Source organism: Parasteatoda tepidariorum, chromosome 1 (genome assembly GCF_982258835.1).
Source record: "Parasteatoda tepidariorum strain Cologne lab strain chromosome 1, Ptep-v5.0, whole genome shotgun sequence".
In the NCBI taxonomy this organism is placed as follows: Eukaryota; Metazoa; Arthropoda; class Arachnida; order Araneae; family Theridiidae; genus Parasteatoda; species Parasteatoda tepidariorum.
Window position 1 is genome coordinate 117662877 of NC_141755.1, and position 17178 is coordinate 117680054.

The following is a 17178-nucleotide window of genomic DNA, read 5'->3' on the forward strand; positions in this document are numbered from 1 at the left end:
ACTTAGTGGAGTCTCAGAGGATTAACTTATAGCTTACATAGTACTACCGAAAAATCTCTATGGAGTATAATAAAGCCACAAGCTCATAATTTTGCAACATATTTTCACACCAAAATTGGTTTGGGGCACGGTAAAGTGAAGTTTTGAATTACACCAAAACAAACATTATGCTTGACCATAGAGGAAAAGCGATATTTTAAAACTTCTTTCATTGTGATTCTAAGACTCCACTTTATTATGGTCTCTAAAGGGACTTCACTAAAGCGCAAACACAAAGATTTGTTTCAGGGCGGGAATGATAATTCTGAACATTACTCGACATGGGTCGAAGAATTTTCACCGACTAATGTTGTAAGACTAAATATTGTACAACTCATCTGTTCCCTTTTCTCAGGAACGGGTAGACTATATTTGAGGGTGCCCCATGATTCTCGCCAAGTTGTGATTGCGGTTGATCGCCAAGCTGGGTGATGTTGAAACCCAATCCAGATTCTGATTGATTTAGAATTAGATTCTAGCGTTATTTTTAAATGTTCAATGGTTTATGTAATTTCAGAGGTCCATTAGTTCTACATTGGATAAGGTTAATCTTGCTTCTGGTCCTAAAAAAAACTGCAGTAAATAAGATAAATCTTAAGTTTCTGTATGATTTGAATAACAATGGAAAAAAAGCAGTGATTGACTGGTGTATGAATGAAGGTTTAAATAGTAATAGATATAAATGTCCTGTTTGTGAGAGTTTTTTTCCTTTTCTTTCCGTGCTTACTCCATTAATTTTTGTTTCAATTCAAAATGCACTTTATTGGGTTTATTAGTTTTGCTTATGTTGGGTTCATTGTAATTTTATAAAGTTTTGGCCGATGCTTTGTTGAAATTTTCCAATGTTTTATTGAAATATTATGTTTTGGCCACATTCCTGTTACCATGGACGGTGTACCACGCTAACAGGAATGGCGCCAGACATAAGTCACCAAGGGCACCCTCAAGTATATTTTTACCCTCTTATTAATTGTACTCTGATTAAAATGTACTTGTACATTTAAGTACACAGATGTACTTGTACATTTTTATCAGTGTGAATCTGAAACTGCTCTCTATTCTTGATCTTAAGTATATCTTATAATTTTTGAGATTTGTACTTGTGAAAAATAAGATCGTTTGGTTTTTTTTTTTATGTTTTGAAATTTTGATCCAAATAGAGTTAAATAAAATTTCCTAAGTGTATATATTGTTGAAATAGCAAATTTATTTGAATATCAATAGTTGTTGTAACTACAGTGACAGTTTTTTTCTTCTATTTGTTTGTTTCTTACAGATTGACTTTTTACCAATTCTTTATTCGATTAATTACTTTTCTAAGTACAATACAGAGACTCTTATCCGGAAATCAGAAAACCAAAAATCCGGAACGAAATTTGATACATTTTCCCCACTATTTAAAAAAAAATTTTCCTCATAAGATTTTTCTGTCTTTTTTAAAAGGTGTTTACTTTATCATCATTTTAGAAATAAGCATTAGTTTCCTACACTGTCAAGAGAGGTGAGAGTCTTGTACTAAATAACATCAATCATTCCCTTCTACATAGGTGTTTCTTCTCAATCATAGCTCTGTGAGAAAGGGTGACTTATTGAGCATCTGTTTTCTTATCATCTGGCCCTTAAGCAGGGAGAGTCATTACTGCCAGCTTCTCACAGTAAGAATATGTCTGTTGATTACTTTGTCCAGAAGAGTTAAAATAAATAATTTTTTTTGTCTTCTTTGATTCTTGGAAATCTCTTAAAGTATGCCCTACAGGGACTGCAGAACTCCTATTATCTCTGTACCCCTTCTTTTTTTCCTGTTATTTCTTACTTTTTTCTTATTTTTTTAAAAAATATCTGTCATTTCTGCTGTTTTCCCTTGACAGCCAAAGAAATGGGAATAATGACTCAAAAGGTCAAGTGTTAAAACTGCACCTGTTTTTCAATTCATTCATTGTGAATGGGGTGTGAGGAGGGGGCAGAACATGGTAGAACATAAATTCTTTTTATTGTGTCTGCTTGCTAATTTAACTGGAAACTGCTGGTTTAACTGGAGTAGAGGAGAAATAAAATCGCTCATCTTAATGAGGAATGAAATTGTGATACACATGTTTTTCCTTCTGATTTCAATTAATTTTTTATCAAAATGTTGAAACCCAAGTTAAACTCTTCTAGATAGTAATTGCTTGCCAGAATCACGGCGATATTGTCACAGAACATTACATACTTTATTGTAGAAAGATTTTTCCTTTGGGAAGTAAAAAATTTTAGATTTCTTTTTCTGCAGAAATTTTCGAAAGATTTTTTTCCCCATCCAGAATTATATTCAAATGATGTCTTTATAGCTCATAGGAGGAAGGAAAAGAAATGCTCCTGATTTTTCCCTTCTCATTTGAGAATAAAAAAAGTTAAAAATTTTGTTTTCCTTTTCTCCAGAAATTTTCGAAAGAATTTATTTTTCATCCAGAATTATACTCCAATGTTGTCTCTCTCAGGCATAGGAGGGAAAAGAAAAGCTCTGAGTTTTCCATTTTCATTTTTTAATGATGAAGTAAAAAATGGAGTGGATGGTTTTGAGTCCTGACGCAGATAATGGCGAAGTAAAAGAAAACAATGTGGAAGATAGAGTCCATGCCCCCCCCCCTTTTTTTTTTCATTTTACCTTTGTTCATTTTATATTAAGCCTGTATGTATTTTTATTTCATTATTTTTTTTCCTTTTTATGTTATTAATCTTATGTGTATTACTTTATCGTTTTTTCTTCTTTTTAAAATTATTTCTAAATAATAATTTATTTTTTTTAGTTGGGTTTGACTATAAAAAAACTGCATTTTGTAGCGATTTAGAAAACCGGAAAAATCAGTTGTTCGGAATAGCGATGGTGCCGATCGTTCCGGATAATGGGTTTTCTGCTGTAGTAAAATTTGCTTGATTTTTTTTTCTTTTACCTAGATATAATAAAATTTCAATAAAGAAGTTTAATAAAAAATTTCTTTTACTTAAAACGATTTTCTCAAAATTAATATTTCATATTTTATTTAATATGTTTTTGTTAAAAATAATGAACTATTGATGAACTATTTTCTTTTTAGGAAGAGCTTGCAATTCATAAAAAAAAAGTTTCTGAAGTACAAGTCTGGTTTCAGACTGCAACTAATAAACAGAATAAAGTAAGTTTTTGCTTTCTTGTTTTATTTTGAAAAGGCAGTTCCTCTCATTTAAATACAAATGCAGTAAAGCAAATTTTAAGTATTTATATTTTTAATTAAATTAATGAAGGGAAAAAGTGGGGCAAGACCTGGTAGCTCGATTGTGTTGGAAATTTGTTGTTTTCTAATGAACAAACTCTGATTTACACTTAACTGGTCAAGAAGAAAGATGATGTATATGTAATTGCTTGTTCCCTTCCTGTCCTGAAAGATGCATTTCTTGCCCTTGAGGTGACTGCAAGATAAATGGGCTTAGTTATAAATGTAGAGGGAAAAAAATATACATTATTCTCAAGAAACAGAATCCCATTCTCCTATCTTGTAATAGATTCTTATGGATTTGAAACAGTAAGGAGTTTTATTTACTTAGGATCAATTATTACCATTGACAGCAGAATGACTCCTAAAATAAAAAACCGACTCTATTTGCCAAATAAGGCTGAGAAGAATTATTAAATCTAGGTTTCTTTCTAGAAAAGCAAAGTTCTTAATCTACAAAACTCTTGTCCGGTCAGTCTTGACATACGCTTCTGAAGCTTGGACAATGACAAAACTGGAGGAAAAGTATTCTCAATATTTGAGAGAAAGATTTTGCGGAGTATACTTGGTGTTGTAAATGAAAACAATTACTGGAGAATGAGATATAACTTTGAACTATACAAGATTTATAAACAACCCTATATAGTATAGGACCTCAAATCCGGCATTCATGGGGCCGATGAAATTCCTCGGAATTCCAGTTTCAAGCTAAAAACTAATAACAATAAAAAAAAAACAAGCTAACAACTAAATACGATTTTAAAAAAAAATTACCAGTTAATAACTAATAAGAAAACAAAAGAGTATAATTTACATCAAATAAAAAACTTCCAACTTCCATTTCTTTATTTTGTTCATTGGAAATGCAGGTGTTTTTACTTTTCCCTTTCACTTTATTTTAAACTGCTTTAGAAACAGATGTTTCCTTTGACACTGATTTATTTTTTTCATGCTTTTTTTTATTTTTAAAAGATAAAATAAAGTTGCTTGCTTCAACAGAATAAAATTCCAAATAAAAAGAGAATATAACTGATTTTTTTTCCTCTTATCAATAAAAATTTCTTAAAACGAAAAAATGGAATGGATCGTATTAAGTGCTGCCGGATTAGGGGTCCCATACTGTATTATTAAATACATAAAATAAATTGGATGGCCCACGTGATTCGAATGAGTGATGACAATACAATAAAAATGATGCTGCTTTTTAAACCAACTGGAGCAAGAAAGCGAGGAAGGCTACGGTTGAGATAGGCTGACTCGGTGGAGTCTGATTTTCTTGCAATTAATAAAAAGAATTGGAGATCAAAGATAAATCAGAAGTCCTCATGGAGAAATCTTCAGAGGAAGGCATTGGCCCACATTGAGCTGTCTGGCCAACTATGATAATGATGAGTAACGAAGGAAGACCTACAATTTCGTTATGTTGTTGATTAATTCAAGTTGTATGTGTAAATAAGTTAGAAGTTTGTTTTATTTTGAATTTTATTAGAAAATGTTAAAAAAAATTCCAGTTATTCAAATATATTTTCTGGTTTATCATTCTCTAAATTGTTTTTAATTTTGAAATGTACTGAGCTATGCACAGTAAATTATAAATAAACATCTCGCAAAGGCATAAAGTAAGCAATTGCTTTTAAATCTGTTGCTACAAGGGGAAAAAAATAGAAATTCAAACTTCTTTTATCATTTGAGGAAATTTTGAGGGTGGGCCCTTTGGCAGAATTTTCTGGCTTTCTGCGACAAACCTAACTAGAACCAATATCTTTCTGCAAGATATTTTTATCATTATAAATATATGTGTAATGAATTTATAATAATAGATGCACTTCGTGGTTATAAAAAGGCATACATGCATAAAATAAAACTGTGTAAATTTTTTTTTCTTAATTTCATAATATAAGTTTACATTTGTTTAAGTTTAAATTTGTATAATCTTATAATAAGGAAAAATTATAAATGTATAGATCTGCAAACAAAAATGCTTACTAGAGCATAAATAAAGATTACCCAGAACCTGTAAAAAGATAGAATAAAAATAGCTAAGAATGGAGAAAAAGATTAAATTTAGATTTAGTTATCAGATTAGTATCAGCTTAAAAAAAATTTAAAGTATCAGTTTAAAACAGTATGATTTAATGTTTTATTACAGTAGTTATATCAGGTACGGAAACAAATCAGGTGAAAAAATTAATATTAAAGTTGAGTAATACATAATATAAAATATTTTTTTAATTATTTAAAGCATGGTAAACAATTGGCTTCTGTATTCACTTTGTTAATTACTTTGGAAGTGACAAAATTTTTCATAATCTTATTACTGTGAAAATTCGTAAAATGTACAGCGTAATTGGGTCCATACATATAAATTAAGCCTGCTTTTATAAACTTTTGATTATTTTTGTATCCAGCTGGTGGTCTATTTATTTGAATAAATGTTCTCTTATCATTTGTTCCAACATCTTCATTTCCTTCTTTAGATCTTAATCTCTGTTTATTTACACGGTCAATAATTGAGCCCCATGTTTTACAAACAGCTTCTGAAATTGGTATGTTAAGTGAAGAAGCAAAGAAATAAATAAAAGTAGGTATCCTACTGTTTAATTCTTGGAATGCGGTTTTGAATAGTAAATTTTGAGAACAAATATTGTCATCACATAAGTAGCAATGTAATTTGGAATACATCCATTTATCAAATATAGAAAATTCAAACCAAAGAATTTCCCTCATAACTGTATCTTTTGAAACAAAAGGAATTTCATCCAATATAGAGTTAAAATTGCTTTATCATTAGGAAATTGCTTTATCATCTGTTGCTACTAGGAAAAAAAATAGAAATTCAAACTTCTCTTAGTCTTGGCTATTTCTGGGCAGAGGCCAGTGAGAGACTAAAAAAAACATCGCAGAAAGGGACTAACTTGAAAGGTATAACTCGAAGCCATTCCTGGACAAATATCTACATGTTTTTTTTTTAATTGCAAGTTTAAAATCTATTTGGCACCTTATTTATTATAGTTAGCGCGACAGATCACAATATGGATATATACCCCCATTTGAGTTAAAATAGCTTTCTCAAAAAGAAAAAAGAAGAATCTGCCCTGACTAAGGATTTCATAATTAATGTTATGAAAGTGATTGAATTATCTTCTTAGCTTAATCAAAAGCTTTCTTCTTTTAATATTCACTTTATTTTTTGCATCAGAAATGATGATAAATCAAATAAACTAGGAAATGTAGGTCCTCTCAATTGGTTGTTGTTTAGGAAAAAAGTTACATGTTATCTATTTAGTTTTTGTGAGGAGCGGTTCTGGTAATAGTATGATAATAATGACAAAGGTAAAGAGCACTTATGATGCTACAGAAACAGATATTTGAATATATGAGCGAATTTTGTTTAATGTAAAAAAAAGTTTTATTAAATGTTACTCAGAAATGATGCATGTTAAAAGAATTATTTTTTAAAATATGAATGTGTGATTTTTTTAAAAATAAATATTCAAACCATTTAAATTATGATTTGAGTAGTAATCAGGCTGATTCTAATTGGTGTTTACTGATTTTTGTATTGTAACACATTGTTGAAAAATTAATGTACATTTTTGTTTAATATAGGAGTGTTTCCTTATTTTGAGTGGCCCACCAGGTGTAGGAAATACTGCAACGGTCAAAGCTTTATGCAAATCTCTTGATATTGAGTTATTCACTTGGTCAAATAAGCATCAAGAAAATGCCAAAAACACATATGATGGTAATTTTTTTTCCTTTCTTGAATTTTATTTAAAAAAATATTTATTATGCGTAAAATTGTTAAAATATAAGGTATACAATTTTTCCTGTGATACTTATGTTTGACTTGCCTTCTTTATTTTAAAAAGCCACTGTCAAAATACATTTTAAAATAAAAATAAATAAATAAAAAGATGAATGATAAAAATCATGATTACAAGGTAAAAAAGAAATCAGATTTATTTGATTGAAATCAATTTTGTACTTATTTATTTTAAATTTACCAATTTAAGATGCAGTACAATTTATAAATATTTTTCAATAACAATATGAACCAAAACTTTTGAATAATTTGGTTAATATTATCATACAATTATTAAAAACAAATCCAACAAATTATAATTTTTATTCAAGCTCAACAACCTCATGAAGTGTTATAACATTAAGGCTATTTTTGAATTCGTTAGATATTTAAAATGGTAAGCAAGTTGCAGACATTGATATAAGAGTATAATAACTATTTCTAATTTGAAGAAATGAAACTTGTAGAATGGACAATTAAAATCTAATTTTTAAAAAAATATTAATCCATTCTAAATCCCTCATAACTTCCAGAAAGCATTTTATAACTTTTCTAAGAGTGCTAATCATTAAGTTATTTTTAAACAAAAAACACTCACTTTCTGAAATAGGGAGTCCATGATTTTTCAGAAACTGACATCATCTGTTCCTGTCTGCCATTCATTTACAATCGTTATGTTGAGAAAGCCATCATGTCTTGTCTTCTTTTAAATTTTCATAATAAAATCCAACGATTTTAGATGGGAAATAACTGTGTGTGAACAAAGATATATAAAATAAACTGTCCCCTAATTTGGCATACTGAAAATGTGAGCTTAATCTAACGTATTTTTATAATATTGTTTAATTTCAATGGTACCCATTGAAACATTTCTTCATAGTTGGCGAGATTTTCGAGTTCAGAATGTTTAAGAATTTTTAGTTCAATAAAAAGGTTTTTGTAATGAGTTATGGATGTGTAATATTACTGATTAAAATGATGCATTATAAATGCAAAATAAATTTGTGCTTTAATTTTTTTAGCCATCTTAAACTTAATTTTAAAGTATATTTCAATTTAATTTTGAAGATTTATTTTCATGTTAAGTTAAAGAAATGTTGAATCTATTTTTTTTTATATAGAATAGTTTTAGATTTAAAAAATGTAGAAAAGCTTAAGTTATTGATTTTATTTATTTATTCTAGCTTGAATTTAATGCAGGAAATTATCTTCAGCATAGCAGTAGACTTTGATAAAACTTGTGAGCCCAGTAAAAATTTTAATTCATTCTTTCAAAATATAAAGATAATAATAATAAATAAATGAATAAAATAAGTAAAAAGAAAAAAATACAAAACTAATATATTATAGTATAATTTATTAATTTTATTTTAATTGCATTAATCCAGAAGAATATTCAAATCAAACATGTGTATTTATTTAGTTCCACATTACAAAAACAGGAATTAAATTTTATAAATACATATAAAAATAATTTTTCGCAGAATTAAAAATGCTCAAAAAAGATATCAACATTACTGTCTCTATAATCATTTAATAAATAATTAAAAAATGTGCATTAGAATTTCTTTTCATTTTGCATAAGTTATTTTTAATTCTTTAGCTTTAGTGAAACAAAAATGTCTAGTTTAAAGCTATTCGCTGAAATTATGTTGCTAAATTAAATTAAAATTTAAGTATAAGCACATAGATTCTTGAAAGTGTTGATTCGTTTTTGGGGTTACTGGATGCTTAACCTGAGATTTTTTTTCACCTGTTTCAATAAACAGTTTTTCCTTAGAAATGTATAATGCATTAATTTTACGATTTTAGAATTCTTCTTTGACAAGCAGATTTGCAGAAATTAGAAGAAAAAATAACAATTACCATATTTTGAAAATACTATATAGCAAGAAAAGGAATTAAAAATTATAAATTTGAAAATAAAAATAATTTCTACGTGGAGAATTTCCTATTTACTCAAAGAATAATATTGAGAATATGTATGAGTCTTAATGTGTATTTAAATATTTAACATATAGCGAAGAAGAAGAAGGAAAAAAGAACTGCATTATTAAATATTTACTTAAAGAAAATCCTTCAACTCTAGTTAAGGAAAAAAAAAGAGGCAAAATTAGATTACATTATCTGATTTTTTGAACATTAGCACAAAGATTGTAAACGATAATGGATAGAATTATTTTAATGTACTAGATTTATGAAAACACTGATTTGTTTTTATGCTATGCCGAATAATAAAATCATCCACCTTATATCTAAATGTGTACTACTTCTATCCAAATTGTGACTGATTTTAATTAAGCTATAGGGCTGCAATGAAAATTATTTTATTTTTTAAAAAAACTTAAATAAAATAATATCAGTGCTCTGTCCAGGACAAATTTGCTACCGTTTAGCTGTACCTTCACAAATTCAACTTAAGGAACTTCAACTTCAGTAATTTCACAAAATATTTTTAAAAAAACAAGTTCCAAGATTCTCTACCCTCGTCTTCTTAAAATTTTGTTGTTATATCCCCGTAAAAACGATAAACCCTGGGTTAGTTACGCATTTCAATTTGAAATGGAACTTTTCTAACTTATGAACTATTATTTTGAACATTATTTTAAATTTATTCTAATTAATTATTAATTTTTTATGAAAGATTTTTTTTTCTCTGTGAAACTTTTTTCTGCATGACCCAGTCGAAAATGTTCTCATAAAATGAAGATAACGTTTAGTGCTAGTACTGTTAAATGTATGTGTTTATAAAATTCAAGTAGAAACTTGTGTATGGATAATAATTTTTATGGATTTTTAAATTAGGATACAATTTAAAGTCCAAAATTTCACAATAGCAAAATTGTTTTTGAACATATGAGAAAAATTTATATAGAAATTTACCAGCCATAAATGATTTTTAATTGCAGTATCAATTTTTGAAAATAATTTCTTATTTCACCATATTTTTGTGTGGGCTTTTTAATATACTTTTTGATTTTCACAAATTATGTCTACATTTTCGCAAAATAGGTACCTCTTTAAAAAGCTTAGACAGACCCCTGAATATTTTCTGTGAATTTTAACACCATTGATTTCACCAAAGAAGAAAAGTTGATTCTCTGTGAAGAGCTGCATAACCATTTCTTTAGTTATTTTAGTGATAAATGTACAGTTAGAAGTTTTAAAATCTTTCTTCTATTTTGGACACCGTAAATTAAATTCACAAAATTTTTACTAACAATATACAAAGCTGACTGTTGATACAAGTGATATCAATGAATTCATCAATATTCAATATATCAATTCTATAAGAACATTGAAATAGCCTTAGCGGATGGATGAGGTATATTTCCATTCAGCACATGCAACGTCATAACCAATCAGAAATAGTTTTTGATTGCATCCACTACGGAGGCCTTTGTGGGCAATTTAAATGTTTAATAATTAAATAAATAAACATTTAAGGAAAAAAACTGTTAGATTTTTTTGTTTAGGAGAGAATTTTCAGTAAGTTAGGATTGAAAATAAAGAAAAGAGATGTTGTAATTGTCCATTATTTATTTATTCGAACTAGGATTTTTACATAAAAAATTTTTATATTTGCCTGTATATGACTTCTCTAACATCTTCTATACCTTCCAAAAATTAAATGATATTTTCTATTTGTATAAATGTTAAATATTTTTAAAATGTCTGCTTGGCTTGTTCTGCTTTGGAGATCAGATAACCACCAGGGAAACTCAAGCACAGTCCTTCCGTCGATTTCTCTTACAATCTTCAAAATATTTCTTATATTCAAACGGTAAAAGAATTATTACTTATTGAGGTGAGACTTCTTTATTCAATTATTTAATTATCAAACAAGGAAATTTTTAGGAGTGGGAACTAAGATCACATTTTATTTTAAAAAAATTAAATTTCTGTGTTATTTTAAAAAAAAAAAATTTTTTTTTAAAACCTCATTCCTGCATCGAGGCCTTTTTTTTTAATAAGGAAATTCATTTTTCTATGGATTGTTGACTTTTCTTTAAAGATGCTTCATAGTGATCTTGTGTACATTTGAAAAACTAAGTTTACATTATGATGAAGATAATTTAATTCATTTTCTGTTGTATGAAAAATTATAAAATATTGTTAAAAACAAACATAAGTTAAATTTTTTAATAAGTTAAGTACTTATTTAAAATATATCCTAAAATACAGACTATTATTATTATTTAAAAAAAAAATTACATTTTTCCCCCTTCCTTCTAATAATAAAAAATTGTAACTTAATGTTAAATGTTTTAAAATAAATCTTTTTTTTTCTTTCACACTTTGTATCATTTTTTCTTTTTGGAACACAATTCTATAAAATGTAATACATTGAAACAAAGAACTCGGATAATTGTTTGTGGATATGAGAACAAAATTTTTTTTTTCACCTTCAAGTTTGACTTAAAACTGTTTCAAACTTTACTTATCAATGAGATTGTTGTAATAATTTAAAAATTGAAGGAGTCCTCCCTTCTTCCCAAAGTTGTTTTGTTGTCCATGGGGACTCAGAAATACAGCACAAGGAAATTATAATTACTGCCCACTTGAATGGTATGGAAGTTTCTAAAAGTTTAAAAGACGAAGTAGGAAAGATAAATTTGTAGAATTCACTTAGAACCAATTCACCTATTTGTAGAATTCACTTCTAACCAAAAGTGACTTATAGGGTTTTCAATTTAATCCCTGAACTGTCTTAAATAAAATTACTAAGAAAATAAACATAACAAAACAAATGTTTTTCCAACTGCATTCTTCATTTACTGATCTACTTGTAACCTTTCTCTCATTATTGGATTGCAACAATTTTGTTTTTAATGTCTTGTTTATTATCATAGGTTCAGTATTTGCTATGAAATGTAATTTTAAATTTGAACAAATAAACTAGGAAAAAAAATTAAAAATTGAAAAAAGAATAAAAATAATTATAAGTGAGACCATCACATTAATTTCAAACTAATTATTAAAACATTTTATTTTATTTTTGATTAGCAGTTTGAAGCAGATGAAAATTTTAATTTCCTGTTTGTTTTTTTACCATTTTTTGCACTCCTATGAATTTGTTATAATTGTTTCAAAATGTTTCCTATGTTCAAATTGTTTCCCATGATTCAAAAATTGCTTTTCATCTGTGATACATAAAAATAATTTATGGTAATTAATTAATTTTCAAGTACATTTTTCTTACAAATGTTATTGCTGGCTGCTTGTGACAAGCTTTTATATATAACAGTGTATTGTGTAAACTTTTTTATATTGGTCTTACTCAAAAAAGTATCAAGTTTAATTCTTTTCTTCTAATAAAAATACTTTGTCGTAATTAATTTTTATTAAAAAAATATTTATCTAAGTTCAATTATTTTCTCGGAGTATTATAACTTTGGATTTTGACATGCAAATATTTTCCGATAATTCATGCATTTTTTTTATTTACTCATTTTTAAACATAAAAATGTTTATGAACAGTAATTTTTTCATAATTTTCTAGTTGGTTTTATGAATGCGTTAATAAAAATTACTTGAAAACTATTGAGTTCCTCATTAAATCATGTTTATAGTTTAAGATTATGTTTCAAATAAATATTGTGTATTATTAATTTTATTTATTTATACTCTTTCAAAAATGAACCAAATACTTTTTAAGTTTTTTCTCTCCATTAGGAGTTTCGAAATGCTTTTATAAGAGATCCAACACTGCTTCATTGCATTCTAAGGTATATTTGTTTTTTATTCATTTGTTTTTACTTTAGATTGAAGAATTCATGTAAAAATAAAGAGAAAATATATTTTTATTTAAAATTTGAATTAATTCTTAGAACAACTTTGTTTCCCCTGTGCATTTTTTTTCACTGTCAAATATTTTTGGCAAATTTTTGCTGCTGCCGCTTTTGTTACATGATAAAAACTAACATATATTGGAACTCTACTAAACTCAAAATTCACTTTTATTATTGGGATACAAAGTTGAAGTGAATTAAATCTTTTGATTTAAGTCATGTTTTAAATCAACTATATATTTTTTTAAGAAAACCGCTGATTTGAAATTGATTTTTTTAAATAATTGAGACCATTTATGATTAATCATTGGGTCGAAAATATGTTTGTAATTACATTCTTTACTGTGCGATGCTTTTTAAAGTCTGATCTCATTGATAATGAAGGTTTTATCCAAAGGGTAAATTATTATATTTCTAAATATTCTAATAAATAAATAAAATTAGAGACTGAAAGTGGATAAGAGTAGTGTCAAACTGTTAAATTATAATTTTCCACTAACTGTATGCAAAACAATCAGCTAGAAATTTAACATAGTTCAATTATACCCATTTAATTTTATGTTTATTTGAATGCCTTAAGTGTTTTTAAAACATATTTACTGGCTATTAGTGTTTAAAAATGATAACTGTTTTGATAAAATATAGCCCAGGGAAACTTTCAATAATATTTTTCTTTAATGTGTTCTGATATTAACTATTTTACTCTTCATTAGGTATCTAACTGTCAAATTGCTTCCCTGTCCTTAAAAGTTTAGATGTTTAGTTTGTAATAATAAATTTTTATTTTATTTTTTGAATAGCATTTGAAATAGAAATATTAATAGTTTTAGCTATATTATTGTTTTAAAATTGCACTTTTAATTCATAACTTATTGTTAATGTATTTTATCAGATAATTTGGCTAGCATATATATATATATATTTTTTTTTTATTTAAATAAAAAAAATTTTTTATTTAAATGAAAATTTGATTTTAAAAAAAATTGGCAACTACGTTGGGATTGTTATTTATTAACATCGCAAAATATACATTTCCTAAATAAAAAATATGGAAGATCAGGGGTGATTGAGCTCCAGAAAAAATCTGGTTTTTTCGCTAACCGCGTTTTGAAAGTTTCCGCAAATCCAAAGGTCAGAAGTATCAAGAAATCATCGATCACATTTATATATAAAAATTCTTGTATATTTTATTAAAAAAAAAATTGAACTAGAATTTATACTTGGCATCTCTTTCATATTTAAATATTTTTTCTGGTAGAATAATAAATGTGATTAGAGATAAAAGTAAACTTACACATAATTATTCATTTAAATTATGTTGCATATAATTCATTTAGAATATCATGTTTTGAAAATTTCAATAAATAAAGAAAATTTTATTTTATATAGTAAATATTTAAATTTATAAAGATATTAATTTTTTTAATGATTTTATTCTAGAAATTTTCAGGATTTATGAGTTGGGCTTACAATCACCCCTGGAAGATCTTTATAAGATTTTTTTTTCTCCTTTGCAAACATTTTGTTACCTCTCAGCCCAAGTTTCATAAAACTATAGCACTATATATGCACAAATCTATGTTGATGTTTGTTAAATGTAAAAGGTGAAAGTGAATTTAAAATATATTATGAACATACATAAAATGAATGCTTTTCTATGTTCACATTTGTGTATAGTGTCTGAAAATATTGGAAATTTAATTTACATTGGTTTTTACATTCAAAACATACCAAAATGTTGCATAAATATGAAAACATCAAATATGTTTGTTGTCGAAAATAGAATTATCCTTACTACTGAGTGCTTACATATTTTCATTATTTTAAAACAAAGTGTTTGTTCTCAAAAGGAGGTACGCTGTTCAGTCTTATCATCCAGTCATTTTCATCATTAGTGATAATGATGAAGGTTCTCTTTTGCCTAAGGATTTGCAGTTTTCTTTGAAAATCAAAAATATTAGGTAAATAGTTTTATTGTAATGCTACTTTTATGTGTATTAAACAGAGATAGATCAGGGAACAGATTTTTTACTGATGCACTACAATTTTTATGTAACATATTTTTTTCATCACCTAGTATTTTGGATTTGTTTTGTTGGTTTTGTAACATAACGTATTTGAACATGTTTGTTGACCACTATATAAAATATGGTAAATTTTAGGATTTTCAGAAGAATGGAGTGCCTAAAAATGAGCATTTCTCAACTAAAAATTCAGTTAACCGATGACAGTTGTGAGCCTCCGTTATCTCATTTTACAAAAGTAAACCATTTTTAAACCCTAAGCACTCTCATAATTACAAAAATATACATTTAAAAATGAGAAGATATTGCCAACTAACATCAAATGATTGCTTCCCTATTAAATAAAAGTTGGCTTTTTTTTTTTAAATTAACACATTTATAAAAGAAAAAGAAAAGGTTTCAGTAAACAGTTTTACTGTTTATTTTATTAATGCTTATTTTGTATAAGTATCTAATTTATTTTGTGTTATTGAAAACTATGAATTCAACGAGTTTTGCTTTAAAGCTTTGTGTTTTACATGTTATTAATAATTTTTTTGTTGAATATTTTTTACTTTTTTTTTAGTTTTAATGCAATTGCCCCAACCCTGATGATGAAAGTGCTCACAAAAATTAATAACTCACCAAAGGTAAGGTGTCTCCTGCATTAAACTTCAGATCTCATTGAAGGAGACAAATTGATAAGTTTCATTTCTTTTAAATTTTAGGTGCATTCCTGCTACAAAAAACTAAGCAAGTCTGAAATTGAAAATATTGTTGCCGATTCTTTGGGAGATATACGGAATGCCATAAATTCTATGCAGTTCATGTGCATGTCTTGTACTTTATCTACATAATGATTCTAATTTTTATAAACATATGATTCTTCATTTTTCGTGTTGCATAAAATTATCTTAGGATTGACTTTATGCATATTGCATTTTTATAAATAACTTAGAAACATTGTTTAAGTTTATCATATAATGAACTTCCATTATATGTTAAATGTTATAGACTTTCTTTAATGCATATAATAATGATTCTAATTTTTATGTAATTTTTTATTTTGTGTGTGACAAAAGCACTATGGTTATGATAGGTTTATCTTGGAATCAAGGGCGCCGGCAGGGGGGTGCAAGGAGGTGCACTTGCACCCCTCTGGCTTTTTTTTTCTAAACAATTAAGCAGATACAGAAAAACTATTTTGTTATAAAATTTTTTTATTAAAAATATTTTTATTCAAAAACAAGTAATTAAATAATTATTGATACATAACAATTAAATTTTTTTTTAATCAAACAAGAATAGTAATCGTCTTGTTTGCTGTCCAAATCTGTTTATAACTTTTTCAATGAATTCTGAGTCATCTTTGAATCTTTTCTTATGCACATTGAGCATGCACAAATTACTTAATTTCTCGTGAGACATTGTAGACCGATTCCATGTTTTGATGCGTCGCATTGTACCAAAAGTGAGTTCAATAGTGTACGTAGTAGCTGGAGGAGTTAGGCCAATTTTGATAGCCTCCGCTACAGCTGGATAAAACGGTGTGCCCTCAATTACCAAATCGATGTATTCAAGGGATTCATAAGAATTTTCTCTATTCCACCACATTTCGTACCACGTTGTAGCTTCAGTGATGAATTTCGGTAAGAGCAGATCTTTACACATAGTATATATATATATATATATATATATATATATATATATATATATATATATATATATATATATATATATATATATAATCTTCTAAAGCTCAATAACAAATCAAACACTACAAATACAAATCTTAAGCGTGCACAAACACGTTAGTATACGAAACTACTGTTTGTAGTTATTTGTGTTTCAAAGTCAGTAGCTATGACGGCGCCATCAATAGTTTCTCGTGGCAAAATTTGCAAGTACAAGAAATTCGCACTTTTTTTTAAATATCTTGTTAACAATGAAAAAATGTATGTTGAAAAAAATTAACAGATTGTAATAAGTAAGATTATATAAGTAATAACAAAACAGTAATAACAGAATATTTGTAAATTTTTTTTTGGGGGGGGGGGGTTAGTTTGTTAGAGGGTTGCACCCCCTTTTACATTATTCTGCCGGCGCCCTTGCTTGGAATTGACTTTTATTTATATTGCATTTTTAAAAATAGCTTAGAAACATTGTTAAATTTTATCATATAATGAACTTCCATTATATATTGGACTTTATAGACTTTCATTAATGCATTTATTAATAATGATTTTTATGTGATTTTTTAATTTGTGTGTCACAAAAGCACTATGGTTTTGATAGTGTTATCCTAGATT

General features: G+C 27.0%; 1 pseudogene across 1 annotated transcript in view; it reads left to right on the forward strand.

Moving 5' to 3' along the window:
- The first annotated feature begins 98 nt into the window (after nt 1-98).
- LOC147816772 (cell cycle checkpoint protein RAD17-like) overlaps nt 99-17178 on the forward strand; it is a 28989-nt pseudogene continuing 11909 nt past the window's right edge. Inside the window, exons 1-9 of the transcript XR_015429135.1 lie at nt 99-351; nt 1587-1694; nt 3114-3191; nt 6879-7012; nt 10755-10882; nt 12751-12803; nt 14717-14827; nt 15456-15519; nt 15598-15709. The product of XR_015429135.1 is annotated as a cell cycle checkpoint protein RAD17-like (transcript). The remainder of the gene's footprint in view (nt 352-1586; nt 1695-3113; nt 3192-6878; nt 7013-10754; nt 10883-12750; nt 12804-14716; nt 14828-15455; nt 15520-15597; nt 15710-17178) is intronic.